Below are 12,075 nucleotides of genomic sequence, written 5' to 3' on the forward strand. Positions count from 1 at the left end.
ACCATTGTTTTTTGTGCCTGAATAGAACTCCAAAGTATACATATACCACATTTTATTAATCCACTCATATATTGATGGGCACTTGGGTTGTTTCCTCATCTTTGCAACTGTGAATTGTGCTGCTACAAACATTCTAGTGCAGATGTTTGGTTTTTTTTGTGTGTGTTGTTTGTTTTTGTTTGTGTGTTTGTTTGTTTTATGGAATGCCTTTTTTTCCTTTGGTTAGATGCCCAGCAATGGGATTGCTGGATCAAATGATAGTTCTACTTGTAGCTCTTTGAGGTATCTCCATATTACTTTCCACAGATGTTGTACTAGTTTACAGTCCCACCAGCAGTGTATGAGTGTTTTATCTCTCCACATCCACACCAACATTTATTGTTTTGAGACATTTTATAAAACCCATTATCACTGGAGTTAAGTGATATCTCATTGTGATTTTGATTTGCATTTCCCTGATGATTAGAGATGCTGAGTATTTTTTTCATGTTTGTTGACCATTAGTCTACCTTCTTTTGAAAAGTTTCTGTTCATGTCCTTTGTACACTTTTTAATGGGGTTGTTTGATTTTTCTTGTTGATTGTCCTGAGTTCTATATAGCTTCTAGTTATCAGCTCTTTGTCTGATGTATAGCATACAAATATTTTCTGCCATTTTGTAGGTTGTTTGTTCTCGCAATAGTTTCCTTGGCTGTGCAGAAACAATTTAATTTGATCAGGTTCCATTTATTTATTTTTGGTTTTGCTGTGATTTTCTTTGGGGTCTTCTTCATAAATTCTTTGCCTAGGCTAATATGTATAAGAGTTTTTCCAACATTTTCTTCTAGAATTGTTATAGTTTCATGTCTTATGTTTAAGTCTGTTATCCACAAGTCTGTTATTGATTTTTGTGAGAGGTGAAAGGTGCAGATCCTCTGTCAGTCTTCCATATGTGGCTATCCAATTTTCCCAGCACCATTTACTGAATAAGGATTCTTTTTCCCAGTGTATGTTTTTGTCTGCTTTGTCAAAGATTAGATGACTATATGAGGATGATTTTTATATCTACGTTCTCAGTTCTGTTTCATTGGTCTGTGTCTCTGTTCTTGTGCTATTACCATGCTGTTTTAGTGACTATAGCCTAGTAGTATAGCTTGTAGTATAGTCTAATAAATTGATGCCTCCCAATTTGTTAATTAGCTTAAGATTGCTTTTGCTATATGGGGTCTTCCTTGGTTCCATTTGAAGAATAGAATTATTTTGTCTAGATCTGTGAAAAATTATGTTGGCATTTTAATTGGGATTTCATTGAATCTGTAGATCACTTTGGGTAGTATAGGTATTTTAAAAATGTTAATTCTGCCAACCCACGAGCATGGTATGGTTTTCCGCCTGTTTATGATCTCTGCTATTTCTTTCCTCAGTGGTTCATAGTTATCCCTGTAGAGGTCATTTACCTCCTTAGTTAAATATATTCCTAGGTATTTTATTTTTTTGTTGTTGCTATTGTGAAGGGCATTAAGTCTTTGATTTCATTCTCAATTTGACAGTTATTGGTGTATAGAAATGCTACTGATTTCTGTCCATTGATTTTGTAACCTGAGACTTTGCTGAATTTGTTTATCAATTCCAGTAGTCTCATGGAAGAATCTTTGGAGTTTTACCATTTGAAATCCTTATAAGTTGGTCATATTACATTATCATTATTATAAGGTGATCATTCTGATTTAATTAGAATATTTCTTAATGTATTTGAATTTCAGAAATAAATCTAATTGTTTAAAATATGTTAGCATTGTTTAACATCCTACTGGCTTCAATTTTGCTGCAGTTATTCACATTGTTTTATTTTATTAGAATGTAAGTTTCTTAAGGACTGGGACTTACCACCCTATCTCTAGCACAATTTATTTTACCTTGTAGACATTCAATAATTATTATTAATGAATGGGGAACTATTTGGCTTTAAGAGATGTTGGTCTTTGTTTGTAGTTTCTCTCACTGTTAAATTACATCATTCTACTAAAGGGATTTAAGAAACATTCCTGACTATGGCAGGTTGAATTGACATAGATGATTTAACTACTCTATCTTTTGCTACAAAAATGAAAAATTATATATAGAGAGAGAGAGGAAGGGAGGAAGGAAGGAAGGATGGAAGGAAAGAAGGAAGGAAGGAAGGAAGGAAGGAAGGAAGGAAGGAAGGAAGGAAGGAAGGAAGGAAGGAAGAGAGAGAAAGAATCTCTAGTTCCAAGAATAAGATAAATTAAATCTAATGTGGTAACACTGGGTATAGGTTATCTCACAGGTATTTTAATCACAGATAGAGATCTTAGCAGCTGAGGACTGGGTCCTAATGCTTCATGATATTAAGAGATATGGTCTCAGGCCAATGGGAAGACAGATAGGGAGCCAACACTTACCCATCTCTATAAGCCAAGAGCATACAAAAGGTACCTCTTCTGTTTATAAGTAAGGATGAGGTAAGGAGGCTGTCCTATATCTAGAGCCTTGGGTGTGAGGTCTAAATTTGTGATGCCTTTGTGCTTTAGCTACTACTAAAGTAATTAATATTTTAAACTCGTCCAGGGCCACTGCAAGCTCATGGGTCAGACACAAGCAGAGTGCCCAGAAGTCATCCTTTCACACCTTAGGGCCTGCTAATTCCCACAGGAAAAGCAAATCAACAACATCAAAATAAAGATCTGAAGATCATGAGCTCATAAGAGAAAAGCTACAAATTGCATAAGAAACAAATTATAAGGTGGAATCAGCAGATGCTACAAACAGGATAATTAGCATGTGAAAAACTTCATATTACAGAAAAGTCTGAGACCAGAAAATAATTATGATTAAAAATAGAAAAACAAGGGAATTGAAACTATATTGAAGAACAGGACATTTTTAAGAAAGTAAAAGGTGGATGTATACAATGGCCTCAGACCATTTCTAGAAATGGAAAAGAGAGTTGTTGACTTGGTTGGGGCTCAGAAAATGATACCCCAAGGTATGGCACTTTGGCATGCTGAGCATTTTGACCTGAAAGAGACTGAAAGTCCAGGAAGCAGCCTCAGAAGCAAAGTCTCTCTGATCTTCCCCTGCACTCCTGTCTCCCACCTGCCCTATCCCCCAAGGCAAGCCGCAGAAATGAGAATTCCTCTTCCTCAGGACAGGTAATAGAAATAAGAACCCCTCTCCCCAAAGCTAGCCATAAAACTTAGAAATATTACTCTAACCTTCCCCTATTTTTCTGTGTAAGAGTTGGTCATAAAGATATTCCCTGATCTAACTTGCTTCATAGTAGATTGGAAGATTCTCATTCCAGGAGGAGTCCTGCTCTACACCTGAGAAGAAGGAATAATATACAGAGAGGCTGAGAAGAATCTGAACAAACAGCACTTGCTGGGATTTCCCTCTCAATCTATTACTATTCGGTTATACTCTTTTTGTCCAAACACACTTCTGCATGGCTGCCCATACTTCATTGAACCTGAGCATAAAAATGAACAATTTTCCTTGGGTCTTTGAGTCTTCATTTCAGAAGGCTCCCTACCATGTCATGTAAAATTTAAATTAGATGGACTGGTCATGTTTTTCTCTTGTTAACCTGTCTTTTGTAATAGGAGTGTCAGCCATGACCCTCATGGTGGGGAGGAAAGGCATCACATCTTTTTTGCCCCTACATTTCTGGCACCCAACTTGGCACAGCTGAGTCATCTGAGTCACTCTGGAGCCTGCAGACAAGATCTTGAGACAACTGACAAAAAGCCAACAAGAACAACAACCAAAAAAAGCAAGAATTTTTTTTCAAGGTTAGGTCTCCCAAATCTTGGCTTGTAATACCCAGTGGAGAATAGAAGATAAAAATTTCTCTTTATTCCTTCTCTTCTGAATTCAGATTAACAGGAGCAAAGCATTCGTATGAACTAGTTCTTGGGTTTTAAAAACATATATGTGATTTCTGAATATAGGGTATACATTGTGATAGTGATCTATTAGATTTTTTTAGGTAATTTTTCAGGAAGAATTTATGGGCAGTATGATAAATAATTCTTTATATATCTAAAAACATGTGTATGCATACCTGTGTGCACTCAAGTGAATGCTAATTAGTAAGTAAATAAAATTATGGGGAATCAACCTTTTATCCCAAAAATGCCATTTGTACCACGTGTAGCTGAGAGTGCTGTGTTTGTATCAAGAAACTCATATCAGTTTCTCCTGAGCAAACCTTTTTAAACTTTCTGGGCAGTTAACTGTGGCCATGTAACTAAGATCTGAGTGTGGAATGTAGATAAAAGTGATAGATGTCAAATCCACACCAGCTTCCCCAAAACTTCATGAGCTTCTCTTCCATCTCTCTTTCCCCTTCTTCTGACTTTGAAAGAAGAAGACTCAATATCTGGAGGAAGAATAAACCCCAAAGAGTAGCCTATTGGGTTTCATATAAGCAAGAAGTACTTTAACATATAGTAACATACATATATACATATATACACACTACTTTACTTTGACTGTATTTGACTGTGGTCAGCCACTGAGATGTGGGGTTCTTAACAGTGTCTTGTGTTATTCGCCATAACTGATCTAAGATAGTTTTTAGGATTATAGTGTTTTATAGATTTTGTGCTGTTATCTTTTCCATTTATAATAACCATCTTTTAAAATTTAGATGCCTGTTGAATTTTTACATTATCCTTGAAACTTGGGATATGTGTCCATATACATGGCTTTCCATTAATTCTACCCTGCACTGACTGAACTCTTTCCACATGGAGATTTAGGTTCTAGTGGGCAAAAGATATCCACAACCCCATCCTTCATACCTCTGAATATTTTGCCTCCTATGGCAAAAGGGACTTTGCAGGTGTGATTAAGTTAAGGACTTTGACATGGGGGATAGATTTATCCATGTTGGTCCAATCTAATCACAATGTATCTTAAAATTGGGGAAGAGATGTGACAAAAGAAGCAGGGGTAGAGAGATGTAAAGCTGGATTTGAAGATGGAGGAAGGGGTCAAGAGCCAAGGAATGTGAGTAGCCTCCGGAAACTGGAAAAGTCAATGAAACATATTGTTCCTCAGAGCCTCTAGAAGAAAATGCAGCCCTGACACCACCTTGATTTAGCCCAGGGAGATTCATGTTGGACTTCTAACCTATTGAGCCATAAGATACTAAAATTATGTAGTTGTTGAACCTCTAAGTTTGTGGTAATTTGTTTTAGTAGCAGTTGAAAAGTAATACACAAGTCTTCTCTCATCCCAGGAAATTGTATTATTTCTTTTATTGATGCTTTTCTTCTATAAATTCTATTGTCTCTTACTAAATTCAAATTGCATATATAGTGAATAATATAGCTATCCCACATGACACATATTTCTCTCATTATGTTACATCAATTTGTTTTCTTTGTTTGAGTTCTGGTCTTCTATTATACTCATTTTGTTTTAACAATATTGAAAATTCTATCCTTGTGAACAATTTAATTATTTTTTTTTTAGTTTACAATTATTGTTTTAAATCTCCAAAACTGTATCAGTGTATCAAGATCTTGTGTTGTCAGTGCAATTTTTTTTTGACTCATGTCTCTACAAGTTCTAAAAAATTATCTCCAATTTCCTGTAATAATTGTGATTCACTGTAGACCATATGTTCTGAATGCTCAAAATGGTTCTCTTCTTTCAGACTGCTAAGTCTTTTAATATGCTTAGTTATTTTTCTGTGCTTGTTCATCTCTATGGAAGTCGATATAATTATTATTTTTGATATCTAAAATAAATTAAAAAGTAGAAGGAAATCAAGTATCACATATATTATGATTTTTCCCTGCCTAGGTAGTAATGTGATCTCTCTTATTGGGTTAGGATGGAGTGTCTGCAGGGGTGTGGTGTTCCAACCTTGTGCAAAAACAGTTTAATTTTTTGTCTCTCTTAGCGGAGTGGAGCCAGCTGGACATTGAAGCCGACTCCAGGGGCAGCATGGCAGGAGCTAACCTAGATATTGCTCAGCGCCCAGCTCTCAGTACCTATTAGATTAATAAGTATGACATGTCTGATTTCCTTAAGTACTAAGTTTGACAGTTGATATCTCTGACATTTCACTTTGACACTTCTTGTTTTATTTTTATTGTGAATGTACATCCTCATTCTTTGAAATGCATGTTTTAGCTTGTGATTATCTTTCAAAAATATTTTTTTACAGCAATTTTTGTGAAACCATGGATAAGTCCAAAATTCTTGTTATTTTCAAATATGAGTTTCCTTATGGAACAAATGTAGCACGGACAGCTCAAAATATCCATGAAGTGTTTGGGAAGGATATGGCTAATGAACACACAGTATGTCGATGGTTGTAGAAATTCCATTTTGACATTTTTAATCTTGAAAATGAGCCTTGCGGGAGACCTGAGACCAAGGTGGATAAAGATGAGCTGAAAGCTATAGCGGAAGCAAATTTGTCTCAATCTACATACGAATTAGCAGCAAGGTTTGACGTTACTATTCTAACAATATTGGACCATTTGAAACAAATCAGCAAGGTAAAGAAGCTGGATAGATGGGTTCTGCATGAATTCAATGAGCGCCAGAAGAGAAATAGTCTGGAAATTTGCCTTTCTTTGCTGTCACGACATAAAGGCAAACCATTTCTATATGTGATGAAAAATGGATTCTTTTTGACAATTGCAAGCAGTTTGGCACAGTGTTTGGAAAAGATGAAGTGCCAAAACTAAATTCAAAACTGAATAGTTGGGGATGGTGGCTCACACCTGTAATCCTAGTACTCTCAGAGCCCAAGGCAGGAGGATCACTTGAGGTCAGGAGTTCAAGACCAGCCTGAGCAAAAGCGAGACCTGGTCTCTACTAAAAATAGAAAGAAATTAGCCACGCAACTAAAATTAGAAAAAAAATTAGCTGGGCATAGTGGTGCGCCCCTGTAGTCCCAGCTACTTGGGAGGCTCAGGCAGGAGGATCGTTTGAGCCCAAGAGTTTGAGGTTATTGCGAGCTAGGTTGACACCATGGCACTCTGGTCCAGGCAACAGAGCAAACCTCTGTCTCAAAAAACAAACAAATAAACAAACAAACAAACAAAATTGGAATAGTCATCAAAAAAAGCTAATGGTATCTGTTTGGTGGTCCAGCACTGGTATTATCACCACAGCTTCATGAAACCTGCTAGATTGATCACATAGTGGCTGTCTAGTGTAATCACTTGGATGAAATGATTAAGATGTTTGTGATTAAGCAGCCAAGATTGGTCAGTAGAGACAGGCCAATCCTCTTGTAAGACAATGCTCAATCATATGTTGTCCAAACAAGGCTGCTCAAACTACAGAGGCTGGACTTTGAAACTCTCTGTCATTCACTGTATTCACCAGACCTTGCACCAACTGACTATCACTTCGTCCAGGCTTTGGACCACTTCTTGCAAGGAAAAATATTCAATTCTCAACAAGCTGTAGAAAATGCCTTTCACAATTTCATGGCTTCTTGCTCTCCAGGCTTCTTTGCTGCTGCAATAAACAAGCTACCATCAAGACAGCAAAACTGTGCATGTAGTACAGGCACATACCTTGATTAATTGTACTGCTTCTTCTTTGAGATATAATAAACTAAACTTTTGATTTGAAATCAAACATTTCATATTTAATGACCTTATACAAATAGTTTACACTTCTCATTTTAGTTTTGAAAATCATAAGTGACATTGGGTATAATTGTTGTTATTTTGATCTGCAGACATAGGGGAGAGAGTATTCCAGGTGTAGGGAACAGAATTCTTCACTGTAAGAGGAAGACAACATATTGGAAGAGCAGTACAGACTCTATATTTGATTGGTATTGAGATTTTATATTATCACTTTGTACTTCAAAGTACTATTTTAAAAGTCTTGAGTTTTTCTTTGGATTCAGAGGTACTAATTGTACTAATCATTATTGGTTAAAGAGAAAATAATACCAATTAGTGGAATGGCATATTAAGAGATACTTGCTTCTCATAATCAAATTATATATCAGAAACCTGGGCATTTCTGGATAGAAGAATAATCACATTTAATGAACAGCACTGTGATAAATGTTTTTACAAATATTGTCTTATTCATTCTTGGTTAATTCATTAAATATCCTATTGAATAAACTTTATAATCTACATATTATGGACAACATAACTGAAACTCAGAGGACTAAGTGTTTTTCAAGATAATAGTATAAATAAGAAGAGCCAGAATCGGGATTTGAACACAGACTGACCAACTGCAAATTCAGTTCTGAAATTGAAGTGCAAATAGTGGTAAATAGTTTCAGGAGAATATGTGATTTCTCTGTATAAAGGATACTGTATATGTCTAAACTGAGAAATCAGTCGTCTAAATGTTATCAGAGGGTCCTGGCTCTCCTAGAACTCTCTATCAGATCATAATATAACTTTTCCTATATCACAGAAGTAACGTGATTGATCAAGAATCTTTTGCACTTTTAAAATATAAATTACATTTCTGTGATTCTCACAATGTAATTGCTTCAGAGCGTAGTTCTTTTTCATGCTAAATTTCACATTTCCTTGATGTGGTCAGTCTCCACGAATTCAAATCAGTGAAATTCAAACAGGACTACATTTCTTTCATCTAAATAATTTATCTTAAAAAAATGAATGTGAAGAGGGTGGCTTAGAAATAGAAAGCATTGAATACACAGAATCTGCTCTTGGCTTCTAGGAGTATGAAGGAAATTGCACAATAAATCAATTTTTATGGATGCTATTGACTTGCAACATTTGCTGCTTTTAAAAATTAATAGCTGAAATAATGAACATTCAAAAAACTCTCTCCACCATCAGTTTGATTAATTTCTTGATATGAAGTACAGATGACAGATGCAATAGTTGAAACTAGATTTTCCTGCAGTTTGTTCAGAGAAAATTCAGGTAACATACTGGCCAATAATCTTACAATTTTTTTTTTCATTTAAGTTGTGCAAAAGATCCCCTTGCATAGACATGCCCTATCCAATAAAATGAAAGTTTAATTATTTGTATAAATATTATTGTAAATGCATAATAGTGCCTCTACAGTCCAAGTGTCATCATTTTATATTAATATTGCATTACTGTAAAACTGGTAATAAAGTGCTTCTCTGAAGAAATTGTGCATGGGATTTCTAATATGGTGCTCAGCCAGTAGATGAGTTTATTAAAGTTACTGAATTATGTAGTGGAAGAAATGGAGTTACTTAAACTCTACCCATGGAAATCTGCTACAAAACTGAGACAATGAAATGGTTACAAGAAATTAGATGCCAAGCTTTATGATTTTTTATACCAATGTGAAATCCATGAATAGCTTCAGCTTTCTGTAAGCTATATAAATCCATCCAAATTAGTTTCCAGTAAATACATGCAGGCCTATGAAAACAAGTAATAACATAATGCAGAAAGATACATACCAGAAAAGCAAACCCAGCTACGACTATGACTATAGAAACAGGGCAGCAAAATACTCAAATAGCCCTCCTTGAGGATCTTAGAGAGTCTTGTGGGAAGAGGGAAAAGACAAGGAAGTATGCAGTTCTCATTTGAAACTTATCGAAAGGGCACCTTCATTCATCTCCTATTATATAAACCTGAATGGCTGACAACCACTTTCTAAATCCCTGAGCTTACACTGAAGTTGTTATTTTACAATGGAAAGCGTTCTTAGAACATCTGGGTGAATGTGTGTTTTATTAAAGTTAGGTTAGTGTGTCATTTGGCCCATGTGAGTGTAAAGCACAGTGATTGGGAGCGTAGGCGTTGGAGTCAGCCTGGCTTTGCTTCCCAGCTGCACCATTTGCTATGTGAGTCTATACAAGTTAATTAACTTCTCTGAGTTTCTTCCTTTCTTAGAGGGCTGGTGTGAAAAACAAATAAAGTGTTCCATATAAAGTATCTGGCAAAGGGTCTTACTAAAAATGCACACAATAAATACTTGTTATTATCACAATGATTTATTTTAATTTGACTTGCATTTATATAGCAAACCACTGCAAATAGTTTGTACTCTGTTGGGAATCCTGAAGACTACCATCAGGTGCAGTAATTCACCAGAAGGACTCTGAGAACTTAGAAAAGCTATTGTATTTATGGTGATGGTTTATTGCAGAGAAAGGATACATATCATAAACAGTAAAGGAAACAGGATCATAGGCAAGAATCCAGAAGAAATCAGCTGCGAGCTTCCAATTGTCCTCTCTCACTGGAGTCACAGCAACAGGACTCCCAGAAATGATGTGTGACAATGTGTGCAAATTGTTACCAACCAGGGAAGCTCACCTGAGCCTTGGGGTCCAGAGGTTTTTTACCAGAGTGAGTTATATCGACATGGAACATCTAAATGACTGGCATTGGCTACTCAGTCTCCAGTCCCTCCAGGGGTTAAACTGATACAGTGTGCCCAGGGCCCAGGTGACCAAAAACATGTTTTTATCAAAAATCACATTGTTATCATAAACTATCTGGCATAGCCCAAGGTCCAAGATATATAAAGACTTATCAGGTAGAATATTCTGAGGGCTTAGAGTTTATCTCCCAGAAGCCAGTCAAGGGCCAGTCATTTCTTTAGCATTGTACAGGGTTTGAGCACTTTGAGCCTGCTGAATTAACCCTTTATTGCACAACTAATTAGCTAGTTTGACATGCCATGCTGATATCCATGTGCTTGGGCTCTCTCCCTCTCCCTCTCTTCCCCTGCTCCACATATGAGCATGCACACACGCCCACCCACACACACAAACACACACATACACACACACACATATCTATTAATATATAGGTGCATCTATAAAAACTTTTATATAATTGCGGAATTTTGAAATTGAGCACAATTGAAGTCATTTAATCCAAATTCCTCACTTCAAACTGAGACATTTAAAAAGCTTTTTCCCTTTTTTCCCCTGCAAGCTTGCTCTCATCTTTGACTATATATAGTCTTTCTAGTCTTGAATGTTATTATCATGCCTTGCAACACTATTGGGCACAGAGCTATAGGGAAATTCCCTAACCCAAGAGGGGTAATACACCCTAGTTGTAGGGGGCACAGGCCTGCAGAGTGGTGATAGTTCACAATCTATCAGGTACACTTAGTAAATAAGTGTCTTTACAGATGTTGATCAGCAGAGAATAAGGTTGTTCTCACAGGAGAGTAAACAAAGGCCTCATCCTGATGACAATGATGAATCTAGAATGAGAGATAAATGAAGCATGTCTTTTTCACAAGTCTGTGGTCTGTGAGATGGGGGTGCCAGCCACAAGGCAGGGATGTTCCTAGGGCACCTGAAATCAGAAAAGGAGGCGTAAGGGAGCCTTTTCCTCCTCCCCTGTCAATTCCCTGTGATGAAAAGTGGTGGATGTAATGAAACAAGCCCTACTCAAATTTTCTAGAACACAGACTGTAGCTGAGCTCACAGAATTATTCACTGAGTAGAGTGCAAGACCAACATCAGGTTTTACTGAGGTTCCCTTGCTCCAAAAATGACCGCATTGCAGTGGTTCTGACTCCATATATAGATAGTGTGGGTCTTGAATAGTGCTTCATGAAATCAGGGAGTAAAGGACAGCAATTTTAGAGTTTGGTGAATTCAATGCCTAAGAGATGGTTAGTGACTGATAAAGAATTTGTTAAAACTCAAACTTTGTACCTTCACCCCTTCTCCCTCATCTTTTTATAAGTTTGCTTGAGAAAGTGCCATGTTATTCGTAGTAGGATGAATAATGAGCACTTAAAAATATCAAGTCCTAACTCTGGAGTCTAGAGCCTTTGCAGATGTGATTAAGATTCTTGAGATGGGGGCGGGTATTACGGGTTGAATTGTGTCCCATAAAAATTCATATGTTGAAGTCCTGGTACTTCAGAATATGAACTTATTTGGAAATAGGGTCCTCAAAGATGTAATTAGTTTAGATGAGGTTATTCTGGAGTAGTGTGGACCCCTAATCCCACATGACATTTATAAAAAAAGGTGTCCTTATAAAAGAAAGAAATTTGGAGAAATACATGCACACAAGGAGATTATCATGTGAACACGAAGGCAGAAATTGGGGTGAAGCATCTACAAGCCAAGGAA

The sequence above is a fragment of the Microcebus murinus genome, chromosome 5 (genome assembly GCF_040939455.1).
Source record: "Microcebus murinus isolate Inina chromosome 5, M.murinus_Inina_mat1.0, whole genome shotgun sequence".
Classification (NCBI taxonomy): Eukaryota; Metazoa; Chordata; class Mammalia; order Primates; family Cheirogaleidae; genus Microcebus; species Microcebus murinus.